Source organism: Trachypithecus francoisi, unplaced genomic scaffold (assembly GCF_009764315.1).
Source record: "Trachypithecus francoisi isolate TF-2019V2 unplaced genomic scaffold, Tfra_2.0 Contig01579, whole genome shotgun sequence".
Taxonomy (NCBI): domain Eukaryota; kingdom Metazoa; phylum Chordata; class Mammalia; order Primates; family Cercopithecidae; genus Trachypithecus; species Trachypithecus francoisi.
In genome coordinates, this window is record NW_022681442.1 from 23566009 (window position 1) to 23585020 (window position 19012).

Genomic DNA, 19012 nt, shown 5'->3' on the forward strand with positions numbered 1-19012 from the left:
ACTCGGGCAATTGTCTGTTATTCTGAAACTCCTCCTATCCCACATATTCAGGAAATGTGAGCCCTGAATGGTAGTTGACTTGAAGTTTAAACAGATCATAACTCAAGTGTGAAAGCAACTATGCTGTTTGCTCGCCAGACTGTTAAGCCTGCCATTTCCAAAGGCGGCCTGCAGGGCAGGCTTGTTAAGCACAAGAAACTCTACTTGTCTGAAGGTTTTAGCCTGGACCGTGCCATCAGTTAGCATTTAAGTCAGAAATAAACTAGATGGCATGACCCTATGAAGATGGAAGATCACAACAAAAGTGTTAATAAGATCTCAAAGGGATAACTCAGGAATAAAAATGTAACATGAAAGAAATGTTCTTCCTCATTTTTATAAAATAATTTTTCAAAAGAAATTGGAGAAAATGGTCATTAAAGTCAATAAATCCAGATGAGCAAATACTATTTGACTCATTAATGTATTCTTTTCTAAGTTTCATATACAAGTTCAGCAATTAGTACCTGTCTAGCACTGAGGGTTCTGGCTTCTCAACAATTATTATTATTATTATTTTGACAGAGTCTCACTCGATTGTCGCCACTGGAGTGCAGTGGGCTAACATGGCTCACTGCAATCTCCACCTTCCAGACTCGAGATCCTCCCACCTCAGCCTCTCTAATAACTCGGACTGCAGGTGCACACCACAAACCCAGCTAATTTTTGCACTTTTTGCAGAGAAGGGGTTTCACCATGTTGCCCAGGCTGCTCTCAAACTCCTGAACTCGAGCTCTATCCACCTTCCTCGGCCTACCAAAGTGCATGGACTGCAGGAATGAGCCACCATGCCTAGCCTTGACAATTATTATCAGTCATCCTTTATCGCATGATTCAGAGCAGGAAATTGTAACAGTGTAGTGGAATGAAAAATGGCTTCCCTCTATCCTTTCAGGTTCTTTGGGCTACAAATTAAATTGACATAAAGATTAACAGGAGTAAAACTATTTAATTATGTATATATGCACATGGGTCCCACAAAACATGAGCCTTAAAGGTCACATGATTGAAGCTTCAATAGCATCCTGAGCAACAGAAAGGAATAGGAGCTTTGGGCTTCTGAGGGATGGCTGGTGGTTGACATAAGTCATAGAGTGAGGGAAGGAAATGTTTGGTGAATAAAGGTTATCTTGTTATGCAATTTAAAAGTCCCTCAGATAATAAAATTTATCTTCAGCAGTCTTCTTTTTAATACAGGTACTTTTACTAATACACTCTGCCTTTATGGATATAAATTTATTTTACAATAGGACAGCTTTTCAGGGATACTCCTCTACCTGCCATTTACCAGAAGCAGCAGCTCAAAACTGCCAAAGAAGTGTATTTTGGGGTGGCATATTCTGGTCCCCTGTGGTCATATTTTGGGGTATGTTCATACTTTGGTGTCTCCTGAGCCTCAACATTACTCCATCTGTCATTTCCCCAGTAAGTTTTAAAATCCAGAAACTGAGTTGGTAAAGTAATAACCCATTGAAGAGGTATTTCTATGGCAACAACAAAAAAAGGAAAGTTAATAATTGGAGCAGACTATAAATCATGTTTGAGTCTGAAGGGCAGCCAGTCAAGACTCCTAAACTGTAGGTTAAAAGTATCTTTTGGTGTCTAAATGTCTCTGGTGATATCTGAGTGGCCCACAGGGAAACAGGCACAAAGGTTTTCCATATAAAAGTTGTGGTGTTCATGTTCATATCAGCTCTTTCATGTTCATATCAACTCATCCAGCTTCAGCATACAGGGCTTCAGGAAAAGGGTGATTTTTGTTCTTAGTCATACTAAGTGAGAAAGGCAGCTGAAGAATTCTAGGCAAATGCTGGAGAAATTCAGGATCCAGTCCACTTTAAAAGGTTGAATAACAAAACCTCGAACAGGATTAAAATCTATTAATAGGTACAATATAGGTAGGCTTATACTGAAGCAAAATTTCCTTCTATAGTCACCCCCAGTTTTACCAAAGATAATCACAGTAAGACTAGTTTGTTTGCAAGATAACTTTAATATCATGAAACTTGGCCTGATTATTTATATAAATAAAGCAAGAATAGTGACTGTTTAATACAGGCTCTTTAATGTAACTATAAAGTTTTTACTCCTTAAATTTTTAATTTTTATGGGTACATAGTAAGTATGTACTTAGGTACATGGAATTTTAATACAGGCATACAATATTAATATACCCATCAGGGTAAATAGGATGTCCATCACCTCAAGCTTTCATTATTTCTTTGTGTCACATACATTCCATTTATACTCCCTTAATCTAAAATGTGCAACAAATCATTCTGGACTGTAGTCACCCTGTTGTGCTATATCAAATATGAGATCTTATTCATGGTATTTAACTATATTTTTGTGCGTATTAACCATCCCCACTCCCCCACCATCCCTAACTACTGTGCTCGGCCTCTGGTAACCACCATTCTACTCTCTATCTCCATCTGTTCAATTGTTTTAAGTTCCCACACGTGAGTTAAAACTTGCGGCCGGGCGCGGTGGCTCAAGCCTGTAATCCCAGCACTTTGGGAGGCCGAGACGGGCGGAACGCGAGGTCAGGAGATCGAGACCATCCTGGCTAACACGGTGAAACCCCGTCTTTACTAAAAACTACAAAAAACTAGCCGGGCGAGGTGGCGGCGCCTGTAGTCCCAGCTACCTGGGAGGCTGAGGCAGGAGAATGGCGTGAACCCGGGAGGCGGAGCTTGCAGTGAGCTGAGATCCGGCCACTGCACACCAGCCTGGGTGACAGAGCGAGACTCCCTCTCAAAAAAAAAAAAAAAAACTAGCAAAGTTTGTCTTTCTATGTCTGGCTTATTTCACTTATAATGTCATCCAGTTACATCTATGTTGTTGCAAATGATATCTCATTCTTTTTATGACTAAATAGCACTCCATTTTGTATATGTACCACATTTTCTTTATCCATTCTTCTTTTGATGGACACTTAGGTTGCTTCCAAATCTTAGCTGTTGTGAATTGTGTTGCAGTAAACATGGGATCTCTTCCATATACTGATTTCCTTTCTTTTAGATATATACCTAGCAGTGGGATTTTGTTCTGTTTTTAGTTTTTTTGAAGAGCCTCCATACTGTTCTCTATAGTGTCTATATTAATTTACATTCCCACCAACAGTGTACAAGGGTTCTCTTTTCTCCACATCCTTGCCAGCATTCATTATTGCCTGTCTTTTGGATAAAAGCCAATTTAACTAGGGTGAGATGATAACTCATTGTAGTTTGGATTTGCATTTCTCTGATCAGTGATGTTTAGCACCTTTTCATGTACCCATTTGCCATTTGTGCGTCTTTTGAGAAATGTCTGTTAGATCTTTTGCCCATTGTTTAACTGGATTATTAGATTTTTCCAATTGAGTTGTTTGACCTCCTTGTATGTTCTGATTATTAATCCCTTGTCAGATGGATAGTCTGCAAAATTTTTCTCCCATTATGTGGGTTGTTGCTTCACTCTGTTGACTGTTTCCTTCACTATGCAGAAGCTTTTTAAATGTGATTTAATCCCTCTTGTCCATTTTTGCTTTGTTTTGCATGTGCTTTTGGGATACTACTCAAGAAATGTTTGCTCAGACCAATGTCCTGGAGAATTTCCCCAAGGATTTTGTCTAGTAATTTCATACTTTCCAGTCTTCGATTTAAATCTTTAATCCATTTTGATTAGATTTTATATGGTGAAAGATAGGGGTATAGTTTTAATCTTCCGCATATGAACATTTAGTTTTTGCAGTAACATTTATTAGAGACTATCCTTTCCTCAATGTATATTGTTGACATCTTTGTTGAAAATGAGTTCACTGTAGATATATGGATCTATTTCTGAGTTTTCTGTTCCATTATGTGTCTGTTTGTTTTCTATGCCAGTACCATGCTGTTTTGGTGACTATAGTTCTGTAGTATAATTTGAAATCACACAAAGTGATTCTTCCAGTTTATTTTGCTAAAAAATGATTTTGGCTATTCTGGGTCTTTTGTGTTTCCATATAAATTTTAGGATTTTTTTTTATATTTCTGTGAATTTTGATAGTGGTTTCATTGACTCTGTAGTTTGCTTTGGATAGTATGGACATTTTAACAATATTGGTTTCTTCCAATACATGAACATGGAATATCTTCATTTTTTTGTGCTCTCTTCAATTTCCTGCATCAATGTTTTATAGCTTTTATTGTAGAGAAGTTTCATTCCTTTGGTTGAGTTTATAGGTATTTTATTTTATTTGTAGCTATTGTAAAGGGGATTACTGTCTTGATTTCTTTTTTAGATTGTTCACTGTTGGTATGTAGAAATGCTACCAATTTTTGAATGTTGGTTTTTGTATCCTTTACTGAATTTGTCTGAATTTGCTGAACTTGTCAGTTCTAATAATTTTACTGAATTTTACTGAACTTTACTGCATTTCAGTTCTAATAATTTTTTATTGAATCTTTAGTTTTTTTCAAATATAAGATCATATAATCTGCAAAAATAATTTTACTTCTTCCTTCCTAATTCGAAAGTCATTTATTTCTCTTGTCTGATTGCTCTAGCTGTGACTTCCAATACTATGTTGAATAACAGTGGTGAAAATGGGCATCTTTCTCTTCTTCCAGATCTTAGAGGAAAGGCTTTCAATTTTTCCCCATTCAATATGATACTAGCTGTGGGTTGGTCATAGATGGCTTTTACTATGTTGAAATATGTTTCTTCTATACCCAGTGTATTAGTCCGTTTTCACACTACTATAGAGAACTGCCCAAGACTGGGTAATTTATAAAGGAAAGAGGTTCAATTGACTCACAATTCAGCATGGCTGGGGAGGCCTCAGGAAACTTACAATCATGGCAGAAGGTGAAATGGAAGCTTCTTCACAAGGCAGCAGGAAGGAAAAGTGATGGACAAAGCAGGAAGAGCCCCTTATATGACCATCAGATCTCATGAGAACTCATTCACTGTCACAAGAACAGTATTGGGGGAACCACCCCCATGATTAAATTATCTCCACATGTTCTCTCCCTTAACATGTGGAGATTATGGGGATTACAATTCAAAATTAGATTTGGGTGGGGACACAAAATCTAACCCTATCACCAGGTTTCCTGGGACTTTTTTTGGTCATAAAGTGATGCTGAATTTTATCAAATGCCTTTTCAGCATTAATTGGAGTGATCATATGGCTTTTATTCTTTATTCTTTTGAAATGATGTATCATATTGATTGGTAGGCATATGTCGAAATATCCTGGCATCCCTGGGATGAGTTCTCCTTGGGCATGATAAATAATCTTTCAATATGTTGGTGAATGTGATGTGCTAATATTTTACTGAGGAATTTTGCATCAATGTTTATTAGCAATATTGGCCTATAGTTGCTTTTTGTTTTTTAATGTGTCTGAGTTTGGTATAAGGGGAATACCGGCCTCATAGAATGAGGTTGGAAGTATTCCTTTCTGCTGGGATGGAATATTTTCAAACTAATTTTTGGAATAGGTTGAGTAGGATTGGCATTAGTTCTTTAAATGTTTTGTAGAATTCAGCTGTGAAGTCTCATCAGGTAAAGTTACTGTCTTTGCTAGTCTTGTTACTGGTCCGTTCACATTTTGGGTTTCAATCTTGGTAGACTGTATCTGTCTAGGAGTTTATCTCTTCTAGGATTTCAAGTTTACTGACACATAGTTGTTCATAATAGTCTCTAATAATTCTTTGAGTTTCTGTGATATCACTTGCAATGTCTCTTTTTTCATTTTTGATTTTATTTATTTGGATATCTTTTTTGTTGTTAGTCCTGCTAACGGTTTGTAAGTTTTGTTTCTTTTCAAAAAAATTTTTTTCTCACTTAATTGATCTTTTGTATTTTTCCATCTGAATTTTATTTATGCTCTTACATTTCTTTTTTGTACTAATTTGGGGTTTGTTGTGCTTTTGCTTTTATAGTTCTTTAAGATTCATCATTAGGTTGTTTATTTGAAGTTTTTCTACTTTTTGTTGTAGGCACTTATTGCTATAAATTTCCCTCTTAGCACTGTTTTGCTGTATCCCATAGGTTTTGCTTTTTCTGTTTCCATTTTCATTTGCTTCAATACATTTTTAAAATTTCCTTTTAAGTTACTCATTGACACACACACTGGTCATTCAGGATTATTATGGTTTAATTTCTATATGTTCATATGCTTTCCAAATTTCCTTTTGTTGATTTCTATTTATTCCATTGTGATCAGAAAATATATTTGATATTATTTCAATTTTTTGAATATTTTCAGACTTGTTCTGTGGCCTAACATATGGGCTATCTTTGAGAATGATTGATGTGTTGAGAAGAATGTGTGTTCTGCAGATAATGGATGAAATAGTCTGTAAACATTGAGGTTCATTTGGTCTATAGTACAGATGAGGTCTGATGGATCTTTGTTTTTCTGTCTGGATGATCTGTCTAGTGATGAAAGGTGTAGCATTAAGATCTCCCACAGTTCATGTGTTCAGATTTATTTCCCTCTTTAATTTCAATAAAATTTTTTTGTATCTGGGTGCTCCAGTGTTGGGTGCGTATATATTTACAATAGTGATATCCTCTTGCTGAATTTATTTTTTACCATTAAATAATTACCATCTTTGTCTCTCTTTACAGTTTTTGTCTTGAAATCTATTTTGTCTGATATAACTACTTCTGCTCTTTGTTGGTTTGCATGCGCATGGATTATCTTTTTTCATTTCTTTATATTTAGTCTGTATCTTTATAGGTGAATTGTGTTTCTTATTGACAAGAGATCACTGGGTCTTGTTTTTTAATCCATTTAATCACTCTTTGTCTTTGCATTGGAGAGTTTATGCCATTTACATTCAATATTACTATTGATAAGTAAACTACTGTCATTTTGTTATTTGTTTTCTGGCTATTTTGTGGTCTTATTCTTCCTTCTATTCTATTTTCCTTACTGTGAAAGTGATTTTCTCTAGTGATATGTTTTAATTTCTTACCTCATTTTTTTTGTGTATCTGTTGTGTTGGATTTTTGATCTAAGGTTATCATAAGGATTGCAATTAACATTATTACCTATTTTAAACTGATGACAACTTAAATGTAATTGCAAAAACAAACACACAAACAACAAGAAAACTAAAACAACTCTACACTTTATCTTCACCCCATACTTTTTAAAATTTGTGTTTATATTTTATACTATGTCTAAAAAGTTGTTTGTTTTATTTTTGATAGGCTTCTTTTCCTACTCAAGACATGAGTAGTTTACAAACCACAATTAGTGTTCTGTATTTGTGTGTGTACTTACTTTTACCTGTGTGTTTTGTACCTCCAGATGATATCTTATTGGTTTTTAATGTCCTTTTCCTTCTGATTAAATAACTACCTCTAATATTTCTTGTGGGATATGTCTGGTGTTGACAAAATTCCTCAGCTTTTGTTTGGGAAAATCGTTGTCTTTCATGTTTTGAAGGATATTTTCACTGTATATAATCAAGGATAAATATTTTCCTTCAGCATTTTAAATGTATCATGCTACTTTCTCCTGGTCTGTAAAATAGCCAGTGAAAAATCTGCTGCCAGACATATTGAAGATCCTTTATGTGTGTGTGGTTTTTTTTTTCTTTTTTCTCGATGTTTTTAGGATTCTTTATTCTTAACCATTGATAGACTACCTCGAGACATTTAATAATCAGACTATTTGGTTTAAATCTGCATGGTTTTCTATAATTATTTTGTACTTGAATATTGATATCTTTCTCTAGGTTTGGAAAGTTATGTGTTATTATCTTTTTGAATAACTTTCTTACCTCAGTCTTTTTCTCTACCTGCTCTTAAGGCCAATAACTCTTAGATGTGCCTTTTTGAGGCTATTCTCTAGATCTTATAGGCATGCTTTATTAATTTTTATTTTTTCTTTTGACTATTCTGACTTTCTATTTTCAAATAGCTTGTCTTCAAGCTCAATAATTTCACCCATTCAGTTCTGTGTTGAGAGACTGGTGTATTCTTCAGTTTGTCAATTGAATTTTTCAGCTCCAGAATCTGCTTAATTATTTTAAATTATTTCACTGTCATTGTAAAATTTATCTCACGATTCTGAATTCCTTCTCTGTGTTATCTTGGATTTTATTGAAATTCCTCAATAAAGCTACTTTTAATTACCTGTCTGAAAATTCACATACTTCTGTTACTCTGGAATTGATCATCAGTGTCTCATTTAGTTCATTTTGTGAAATCATCTTCCTGTATGGTCTTGATGTTTGTGTATGTTCACTGATGTCTGGGCATCGAAAATCATGTATTTATTGTGTCCTTTGCAGTCTGGGCTTATTTATACCCATCCCTCTTGAGTAGGCTTTCCAAGTATTAAAGGGAATTGAGTGTTGTGATCTAAATCTGTGGTCACTGCACCCATTTGTGCATTCGAGGGCACTACAGGCCCCATAATGCAATAACTTAAAGAGTTATTGCCTTGGTAGTCTTGGGTAAGATTGTGGAGAATTCCCTGGATTTCCAGGCAGTCTTTGTTGTTGTTTTCCCTTATTTTCCACCTGAACAGAGCCTCTCCCACTCTGTGCTGAATTGCCTGGAGTTGAGGGAAGGGTGACTCAAGCATTCCTATGGCCACTACTACTGGGACTGTGCTGGGTAACAACTAAAGCCAGCACAGTACCGGTCCTTGCCCAAGGCCTGGCATGCCTATTTCTTGGCTGCCACTTATGTTTATTCCAAGACCCAAAGACTCTGTAGTCAGCAAATAATGTATCTTGCCAGCACTGGGTCTTTCTTTTTGGTGCAGCCAGTTCCCTTCTGTCCCAGGGTAGGTCTAGAAATGGCATCCAGGAGCTAGAGCCGGGATCAGGAGCTTTAGGAACCTGTTTTGTGTTTTATATTTTACTGGGGCAGAGCTGGTATCCAGGTTGCAAGACAAAGTCCTATTTATTTTTCCCTCTCCCTTAAGCAGAAGTCACTGCTCATGACTACCACTGCTTGAGGCTCATAGCAACTACAATCAGGGTACTGCTGGGTTTTTTTTTTTGTTGTTTGGATTTTGAAGGCCCAAACACCCTTTATTCAGCAAGTGATAGGTCTTTCCAGGCCTGGTTCACCTCATTCAAGGCAGTGAGTTCCCTTCCGGCTCAGGGTAGGTCAAGAAATGCCCTCCAAAGAGCTAAGACCTGAAACTTGGACTTCAGGAGTCTGCTTATTGCTTTATTTTACTGTGGGCTCAACTGGTACCCAAGTTGCAAGACAATGTCTTTCATACTCTTTTCATCAAGCAGGAGTCTCTCCCCATGGCCACTACAGCTGGGAATGTGCTAGGTCACACCTGAAGCCAGCACAATACTGAGACTTGCCCCAGGCCTGTGGCAACTGCTGCTTGTCTATTACTGACATTTAATGCCTAAGGGCTCTTTATTCAGCAGGTAGCAAATTCTGGCAGGACTGTATCCTTATCTTCAGGGCAGTGGGTTCCCTTTTGGCCAAAATGGGTCCAGAAATGTTGTCCAGGAGCTAAAAGTTGCCTGGAATGGCAACTTTTAGGACCCTGCTTGGTGCTTTGACTGACTGAACTCGTATCCAAGTTGCAGGAATACGTCCTCTTTACTCTTTCCTCTCCTTTCCTCAAGCAGGACTCCCTCCTGGAGCTGTGAGCTCTGTTACCCGGGGTTGGGGGAGGGGTATTACAACTCTTCCTTGGTTACCTCAGTTGTTGTTTCACTGGGTCATATGTACCCCAGGTCAGCTGGCTCTGAGTACAGCACAGCACCAAAACTTCCCCAGGAATTTCTGTCCTTGTGGTCTGGACTGTCTTTCAAGCCTATTTAAGACCTTACAGCACTTTAGTCCATGCTAGTGGGGCATGCTAAAACTCAGGTTTTGATCACTGGGATGGATGATTCCCCTCTGGTTAGTGCTGGCCTCCATACTCCCTCCATTGGGTACAGCCCAGTTCTGCCCTGTGATGTTTTCTACTGTGACAGGGTAGCATTGAGTTCCAATGCAAAATCACATAACCACTCTGCTCTCCTTCTCCCAAATGCACAGATTCTCTCTCCATGCCATGCTGTACTGCTGGGGGATGGGAAAAGAGTGGTGTTGACAAGTAGACTCTTTCCTACCCTCTTCAGAGCCTCTTTCTTTGCTATGATGTTAAATCCAAGTTCTGTGACTATTCACCCGATTTTTTAGTTCCTATGAAGATGCTTTCTTGTGTGGATAGTTGTTAAATTTGGTGTTTCCGCAAGGGTATGATCACTGTAGGGTTCTATTCAGTCACCTTGCTCTGCCTCTTCCTGGGCTCTTTTAAGTTTGCTTTGCTAGAACTTTTAGTAAGAAATTTCAGATTGGGCTTTAAAAAGCTTCTCGGAACTAAAAAGTCAAACCAAGGACTCACCATCAAACTTTGCCTGTAATACCTATAGATACGGGTGAATTCCTCTTTGTAATTCCTCAAGTATCCTGAGGTTCCTGGGCCTGGCAGAAAGTGGCATTCCTTTCCCATCTGTCAAGCAACCATGTGAATCATGTACTCAAGGTACCACACCATTTATTTCCCATATGGCCCTATGAAGTCAACCCTAGTTCCTTAAAGTTGTTTGTTCATATCAGAAAGTGAGACATCACAGTCAAAGCCTTGGTAGTATAACCACTGTTTCCAATTGTGCTTTGTTACAAGAAGAACAAGTTTTTTTTATTAAGCTTATGCAAATGCCTGTATTGCCATTGGGAGAAGAATAAAAAGAATATTCTTGAAGAATGTCCATTCTGGAGAGATCAAGTTGGGGGAAAAGTAAATGTTTCCATTTTTGTTCACAAAATTGTACTTTACCAAATTGCTATATGGTATAGATAGCTTAAATAAAAGAAAAAAGGGGTTTTCTTAAATCTGGAAAAATAAACATTGAAAGAACAAACAATGTTTCAAACAAAACAGTAATTAAACAATTTTCATCGTCAGTTCGTTGAGACGCTTGTTGTAATTCTTGTTTTACTTGATGTGGAGTTAACAGCTTCATGAACCTGTCTGTCTTCACTAGAGCACTGGATAGTCGAACCCAGTCCGATGGTATGATCTTAAAGTTATCAGGAATCTGTACTTGTCTTTTCCACGAATTTTCTTGAAGATAAAGCACTTTTGGATTTTAGATACTTAATGTCTGTGGATGACAGAAGACTTAAAAATAGACATGGTTAAAGATCTGAGTTCATTAAAATGTAATTGACAATAAAATTTGGTTATCTCTGTAACATATAATATTTAAAAATAACCGTGATTATGACTGATTTACCAGGACTTACCAGTTTTCTAGGAATGTATAACATTTCTGGAACACATATTAATAATGTATATCCATATAATTCAAAGAAGGTTAAATATTTTTCCAGTTTTAATTTTCTATTTTGTTATTTTAAATTCTGGGGTACATGTGCAGGTTTGTTACGTAGGTAAATGTGTGCCATGGTGGTTTTCTGTACCTGTCAACCCATCACCTAGTTATTAAGCCCAGCATGCACTACCTATGTTTCCTGATGTTCTCCATCCGCCTAACCCCTCCCACCGACAGGCCCCAGTGTGTTTTGTTCTCCTCCCTGTGACCATGGGTTCTCATTGTTGAGCTCCCAGTTATGAGAACATGTGTTTGGTTTTCTGTTTCTGCATTAGTTTGCTGAGAATAATGGCTTCCAGCTACATCCATGTCCCTGCAAAGGACATAACCTCATTTTTTTATGGCTGCACAGTATCCCATGGTGTATATATACCACATTTTCTTTAGTCTATCACTGATGGGCACTGATTCCATGTCTTTGCTATTGTGAATGGTAGTACAATGAACACACATGTGTATGTATCTTTATAATAGAATTATTTGGATTTCTTTGGGTATATATACACCCAGTAATGAGATTGATGGGTCAAATGGCATTTCTGGTTCTAGGTCTTTGAGGAATCGCCACACTGTCTTCCACAATGGTTGAACTAATTTACATTCCCAGCAACAGTGTAAAAGCATTCCCATTTCTCCACAGCCTCTCCAGCATCTGTTGTTTCTTGACTTTTTAATAATCACTGGCCAGGGGCGGTGGCTCATGCCTGTAATTCCCAGCACTTTGTGAAGCCAAGGCAGGCAGATCATGACGTCAAGAGATAGAGACCATCCTGGCCAACATGGTGAAACCCCATCTCTACTAAAAATAAATTAGCTGAGCATGGTAGCATGCACCTGTAGTCCAAGCTACTCGGGAGGCTGAGGCAGGAGAATCGCTTGAACGTGGGAAGTGGAGGGTTGCAGCGAGCCAAGATTGCAGCACTGCACTCCAACCTGGTGACACAGCAAGACTGTCTTAGAATAGTGATTATTGATTTGTTTTTTTATTTTAACTGGTGTGAGATGGTATCTCATTGTGGTTTAGATTTGTATTTCTCTAATGATCCATGATGAGCTTTTTTTCATGTTTGTTGGTGGCATAAATGTCCTATTTTGAGAAATGTCTGTTCATGTTCTTGGCCCACTTTTTAATGGGGTTGTTAGTTTTTTTTTTTCTTGGAAATTTAAGTTACTTGTAGACTCTGGATATTAGACCTTTGTCAGATAGATTGGAAAAACGTTCTCCCATTCTGTAGGTTTTCTGTTCTCTATTGATGACAGTTTCTTTTGCTCTGCAGAAGCTCTTTAGTTTAGTTAGATCCCATTTGTCAATTTTTTCTTTTGCTGCAATTTCTTTTGATGTTTCTGTCATGAAATCTTTGTGCCTATGTCCTGAATGGTATTTCCTAGATTTTCTTCTAGAGTTTTTATAGTTTGGGTTTTACATCTAAGTCTTTAATCCATCTTGAGTAAGTTTTTGTATACAGTGTAAGGAAGGAAGGGGTCCAGTTTCAATTTTCTTCATATGGCTAGTCACTTCTCCCAGTTTCATGTATTAAACAGGGAATCCTTTCTCCATTGCTTGTTTTTGTCAGGTTTGTTGAAGATCAGATGTTTATAGATGTGTGGTCCTATTTCTGAGTTCTCTATCCTGTGCCATTGGTCTATGTGTCTGTTTTTATACCAGTACCATGCTGTTTTGGTTACTGTAGCCTTGTAGTATAGTTTGAAGTCAGGTAGCTGATGCCTCCAGCTTTGTTCATTTTGCTTAGGATTATCTTGGCTATACAGGCTCCTTTTTGGTTCCATATGAATTTTAAAATAGTTTTTCTAATTCTTTGAAGAATGTCAATGGTAGTTTAATGGGAGTAGCTTGAATCTGTAAATTTCTTTGGACAATATGGCCATTTTCACAATATTGATTCTATCTGTGAGGATAGAATGTTTTTCTATTTGTTTGTGTCCTCTGATTTCCTTGAGCAGTGGTTTGTAGTTCTCTCTGAAGAGGTCCTTTACTTCCCTCATTAGATTTATTCCTAGGTATTTTATTCTCTTTCTAGCAACTGTGAATGGGAGTTCATGCATGATTTGGTTCTCTGCTTGTCTATTGTTGGTGTAAATGAATGCTTGTATTTTTTGCACATTTATTTCGTATCTTGAGACTTTGCTGAAGTTGCTTACCAGCTTAAGAAGCTTTAGGGCTGAGAGGATGGTGTTTTCTAGATATAGTATTAGTCAAGCATCATTTCTTACTTGACAATTCCTCCAATATAATTTAACATATCAGATAAACCTAATTAGCCTAATATGTCTCTTTATAAGAAAAGAAAGAAATTATCTTGGCGAATCTCTGAAGCCTGTTTAGAAAATCTCAAACTAATTCAAGGTCAAAAAAGACTTAATTTAAAACTGAATTATTGGGAGTTTCTCAAAAATATCAAAAGGTTTAAAATATTTGATGAAATAGGATCATAGAACACTTTGAAATAAAATCAAAGACAAGATTTCAAAGGCAAATACAGAAAATTAACGTAGTTGTAGATAAAATGAAATTAAATCAAATGACACAAGATTTCAAAGGCAAATACAGAAAATTAACATAGCTATAGAAAAAAACTTAGCTCTTTTAACATTGAGAAGATCTGATTGTCATAAGTAATCAAAGATATAATAATTAAAACATGAAACAGTTATTTTGACAAAATGCAGAATCTCCCCCACCCTCCAGAACAATCAAAAGGTAAAGAAATTTTACTTACCATATTTTATCGATATTCCAAGAATATCTTGCTTTTAAAAGGGATGACGAATTCTAGTTTTGCATCACTATACTTTAATATCGAAATAATAAATTGCTATTTTTACAAAACTTATAAATTCATTCCATTTTAATCAGTTTGACCACTCAAATTCTTTCCCTTTATCACTCCTTCAAATTTTCTATATCCAGTTTTTATTCATTCTTCCTTATTCTTAAACAACCTTCCAAAATCTTACCTAGACATTTTTTTCTCAGCAAAAAATCTCATCCTCATATCTCACATGTTACTTTCCTTGTACATTTTGTATACACTTCCTTTCCTTGTTACTAGGAGTTTGATTTACATATTAGAATTTTAAGTCTTAGTAACACAATTTCCTGTGAAAACCTAGGAACAAGAAATTTTAAATGGTCTGAATACACATTTCATAATTTCTAGGAACACATGCTTCCTCAGAACAGTTTAATATGATACAGAGCATATTTACTAAAAGACTCAATGATTTTTTTCTTTTTATAAGCTCCAAGAAGCCAAAATAAACTGAAACTTATGTTCAGCAATTAATATTTCAGTATTTTACTTTATTTGGAAATGACATACACATTCAATTAATATCCATCATCTAAGGGTATAGTTACCAAAGAGACTGGGTAAAGCATTTTAAGTAGACATATTATAACATTATTGTCTAAAAGTTTGTAAACTTGTATTCTACTTTTATTTCACTCACTTGTTCCTTGCAATTATGCTTAGATTATTTATGAAATTTAAATGATACATTAGACAAAAGCTAGTCATCTCAAGGTATTTTCCTGTCAACTATATTTGTAGCACATGCATTTAGGCAAGTATCACAAAATCAAGAATATAAAAAGTTAAATAATTGGGCTTTTGTTTTTTGGCTGTGCTTTATATACAAAAAGTAATGGACACTGCACTTTCTCTTGTGCATTTGTTCTTAGGTTGAACCAATTATCTCAGGATTTTAAACATCCAATGAAAATAAAAGTTGTCTGTCTGCATTATATTTAATGCTAACAACTCAAGACATGTTTTAATTAAACCAATGACATTTTTATTTACCAAAGCTTACTAAGCTAACATGAATTTGAGAAGCATTTGTGTTCTATTTTTCTGAGAGAATAATTTTTTAAACACTTTTTCCTGAAGTCAATTTAGAGGTCATTTGGAGGTAGAAAAACATATTACATAACATATATACCTATGTAGACATCCATAAACACAGACAGAACAGATATCTCAGCTTTCACTCTAAACTTTTGACCCATGGCAGCTATAGTAATTCAAAACTTACTGAATCTGGCATATTGAACAAAATAAGGTTACCTGCTCAGATGGTTAAAACTTTTAAGTGTTTTCATTTGCTGGTTTCCAAACAGTCGTCTTCCTCCCTCCCTCCCTCTTTCCCTCCCTCCCTCTTTCCTTCCCTCCTTCCTTCGTTTGTGTATTTTCTTTCCTTTCCTTTTATTTTATCTGAGAATTATCTTTCTTAAATTTGCATTTCAAAAGTAATGGTTCTTGGATAAGACAGGGTAGAAAATTTACATCTCAAGGGCACAGAGGAAGAATGCACATTTACCAAGAAGTTTTGGAGGCATATTTGCCTATTATCAGATGTCTAGGGTAATTACTATTTAAAATTTTCCTTGTTTTCTTAATTGCAGGACAGTTCCATTTTTAATGTCTTGATTTTCTAAAGTATCTACAAGCTTCTTGAGATACATAGATGAGGTTTGGGAATTAGTAAGAAGTAAAGGTGAGTTTGAATTTCTTCTAGAGGCACATTTCTATTTTTGTGAAGACTCAATTTGTAAAACACTTGTTTTTAATTCTTCAAAGAATTGGGTTGCAACCTAAATAGTATCAAGGGTTTGACTCATCCATCCTGCATTATCTTCAGCTTGCTCCTTTACATCAGGGAGAAGATTTCCCACTAAGATGGAAATCAAAAGATTCCTTTATTCTATATTTGGAACTGTTCATCTTTGGAATGTTCTAATAAACTTTTTTTCTTTCTATGCATATAGTTCCATTTTAGCTTAGGAGAGAAAGCCTAAAAAAAAATTGTTACACTCTGAATATAAACCAAAGTTCTAAAACAAAGGTATACCTTAACAGGTGACTCAATTCTAAAACTAATAAGCCTTTTATGGCTGCACCACAGATGCACCAGTCATCTTTAAAGCGAAAGTAAAATGATTGAGTGACTCTAGCTCTTGGAAGAACTCTAAGACATACAGAAGAAAGACTTAGACAATGTCTCTGAGCTGGCAACAGTTAGTATACTACGTCCAAATGGGGTGCAACCAACATTTCTTTCTGACCATATTCTTGGGAGCTCCTAACCTACATATCCCTGGCAGGCAGAAGGCCAAGCCAAGATCTCAGCTCTCCTTTGGAGAAAGAGAATGAGTAACAAATGGGTACTCCAAAGCCAAGAGTTATAATTCAAATAAATTCTTAGAATGTTTCTCTTGAGCTGAAGGAATTTATTGAGGAAATTGAGCTGAATTTGGAGAAGATGGATTTTCAATTAGAGACCCAAAGATCCAAATGAGCTTTTAGAGGATCAGGGACCTGGACATAAGGAAGTATGAGGGCAGAGAAGGGGAATTTATGGTCAGTTTAAAGAATTTTAACTTGTTCTAAATCTGTATTCTCCTTTTTAATATTGCTAAGGAAGTCTCTAAGGCAATCTGTTACAGTTCTTTGTGTCTTCATTTCAATTTGATTTTTCCATAGGTACCAATAAGACAGTTGTTTAGGATGAGAGCTCTCTAAAATTTTTTCAGATATAACCAACTTACTTATTCTAGAAGCAACTCAAAGCAATAAGACTTTTCATGAAAATACTTTCCAGGTTTAGAATACCATGATGGAAATGGTGTTCCTAAAGTGAGTACAGAGAATGCAGCCCCCGCAGTCTAAAAAGTTTGCTGTCAGAGATAAACTAAGAAAGCAGAAACCTTCATTGCCAGAGGTGGTAAGAACAGTGTTTGTGAAAATGGTCCCTGGTCTCTCACAGAAAATTGGGGTGCCTCCAGTCCCTCAACCATTATGTGTCATTGGTGACACCAATAAGGCGCTACTGGGACTGGACTTTCACAGTGTTTATCAAGCAGTTGAAGGTAGAGACAACAAAGGCCCTTACGGATTGGGACTTCTCATTAAGACAAACTCCCTTGAGCACTGCCATGACTGAACAGATACTGCTGCTTGTGACTTTGTGTCTGCAACTTCCAGCCTATTCAACGGGCTGTCTGACGCAAGCCGGCACACTTGCCTGCCGATTGGCAGAGACCGAAGACAGTGTTCTCAGTGGTCAAATAGCCAGATTCTCAGGACATAAGACAAAAGGAGAACCTCATACTTTTTTTTTTTTTTTTTTTTTTGTCGGAGACCTACAACCAAGTTTGTCTAAACAGACATCACTCTCGTGAGAACTGTGAACTTACCTGGCTGGGAGGCCAGCTCAAATAATAAGCTTATATATAAGCCTTACGCCTATGTTCTTTACCGTCTGATTCTCCTCCTTATGACACATGAAATAAAAAGGAAAAAAAAAAAATGACCGTCTCTAGGAGGGAAGGGGTCAGAAAACAAGAGTACTCATACCCCGCCAAAAAAAAAAAAAAAATTGCTGTATGCGTGTGAACAAGAACTAGTTCATACAGGTTTTTTCCTGCTAATTCAAATTTAGAAAGGGAAAAAAAGACAAACTCCTACTACTCTTACTTTGACCACACTTTGTAGGCAGAGATCTGGCAACCTGATGTGGAAGGAAATATCATTTGTGACCACCATTTTGTCAGGAGTCACGGGATTCTACAGCCGCAGCAAACCTGGAGCAAACTGGTGCCCACCAATCTAGACGAGACAAACCAATGATAACTGAAAATCACAATAAAATTGTAATACTCAAGATCCCAAAGAGATGATTCAGAAATAAAAAAGTACCATTTTAAAAAAATGTACTTCTTTTTTTTTTTTTTTTTTTTTTTTTTTTTTTTTTTTTTTGGAGACAGAGTCTCGTGCTCTGTCGCCCAGGCTGGGGTGCAGTGACACGATCTCTGCAAGCTCCGCCTCCCGGGTTCACGCCATTCTCTTGTCTCAGCCTCCAGAGTAGCTGGGACTACAGGCGCCCGCCTGCCACCACGCCCAAATAATTTGTATTTTTAGTAGAGACGGGGTTTTCACCCTGTTAGCCAGGATGGTCTTGATCTCCTGAGCTTGTGATCTGCCCACCTCGGCCTCCCAAAACGCTGGGATTACAGGCATGAGGCACTGTGCCTAGCCCCTCCCACCCCCCCTTTTTAAATTTATTTTTTTAATTTTTTATTTTATTTATTTATTTTTTTTGAGACAAAATCTTGCTCTGTAACCCAGGCTGGAGTGCAGTGGCAGATCTCGGCTCATTGCTACCTCTGTCTCTGGGGTTCAAGTGATTCTCCTGCCTCAGCCTCTTGAGGGGCTGGGATTACAGGTGTGTGCCACCACACCCAGCTAATTTTTGTATTTTTAGTAGAGATGGGTTTCACCATGTTGGTCAGGCTGTTCTTGAACTCCTGACCTCAGGTTATCCACCCGCCTAAGCCTCGCAGAGTGCTGGGATTACAGGTGTGAACCACTGCGCCCAGCCCCCTTCCTTCCTTCTATATAAATTTTTAAAATATTTGGATAAAAGGCCATTAGGCTAGTTATAAAATATTAATAAATCCAGATTAGTAGATTCTATTACTTTGTCTCACTACTTGAACTTTCTCTTAAAGTATTATATACAAGACAGATAATTAGTACCTGTGTAGCACTAAGAATTCTGACTTCCAACAATTATCAGCCATCCTTTATTAGATTGAT

The 19012-nt window shown here is 36.8% G+C and overlaps 1 long non-coding RNA gene across 1 annotated transcript in view; it reads left to right on the plus strand.

Annotated features, from left to right (window-relative positions):
- The window catches only part of LOC117067203, a 198421-nt gene extending 180340 nt beyond the window's left edge, over positions 1-18081 (plus strand). The window contains exon 5 of the long non-coding RNA XR_004430652.1: positions 17909-18081. This is a non-coding gene — a long non-coding RNA (uncharacterized LOC117067203). The remainder of the gene's footprint in view (positions 1-17908) is intronic.
- Positions 18082-19012: the final 931 nt, after the last annotated feature.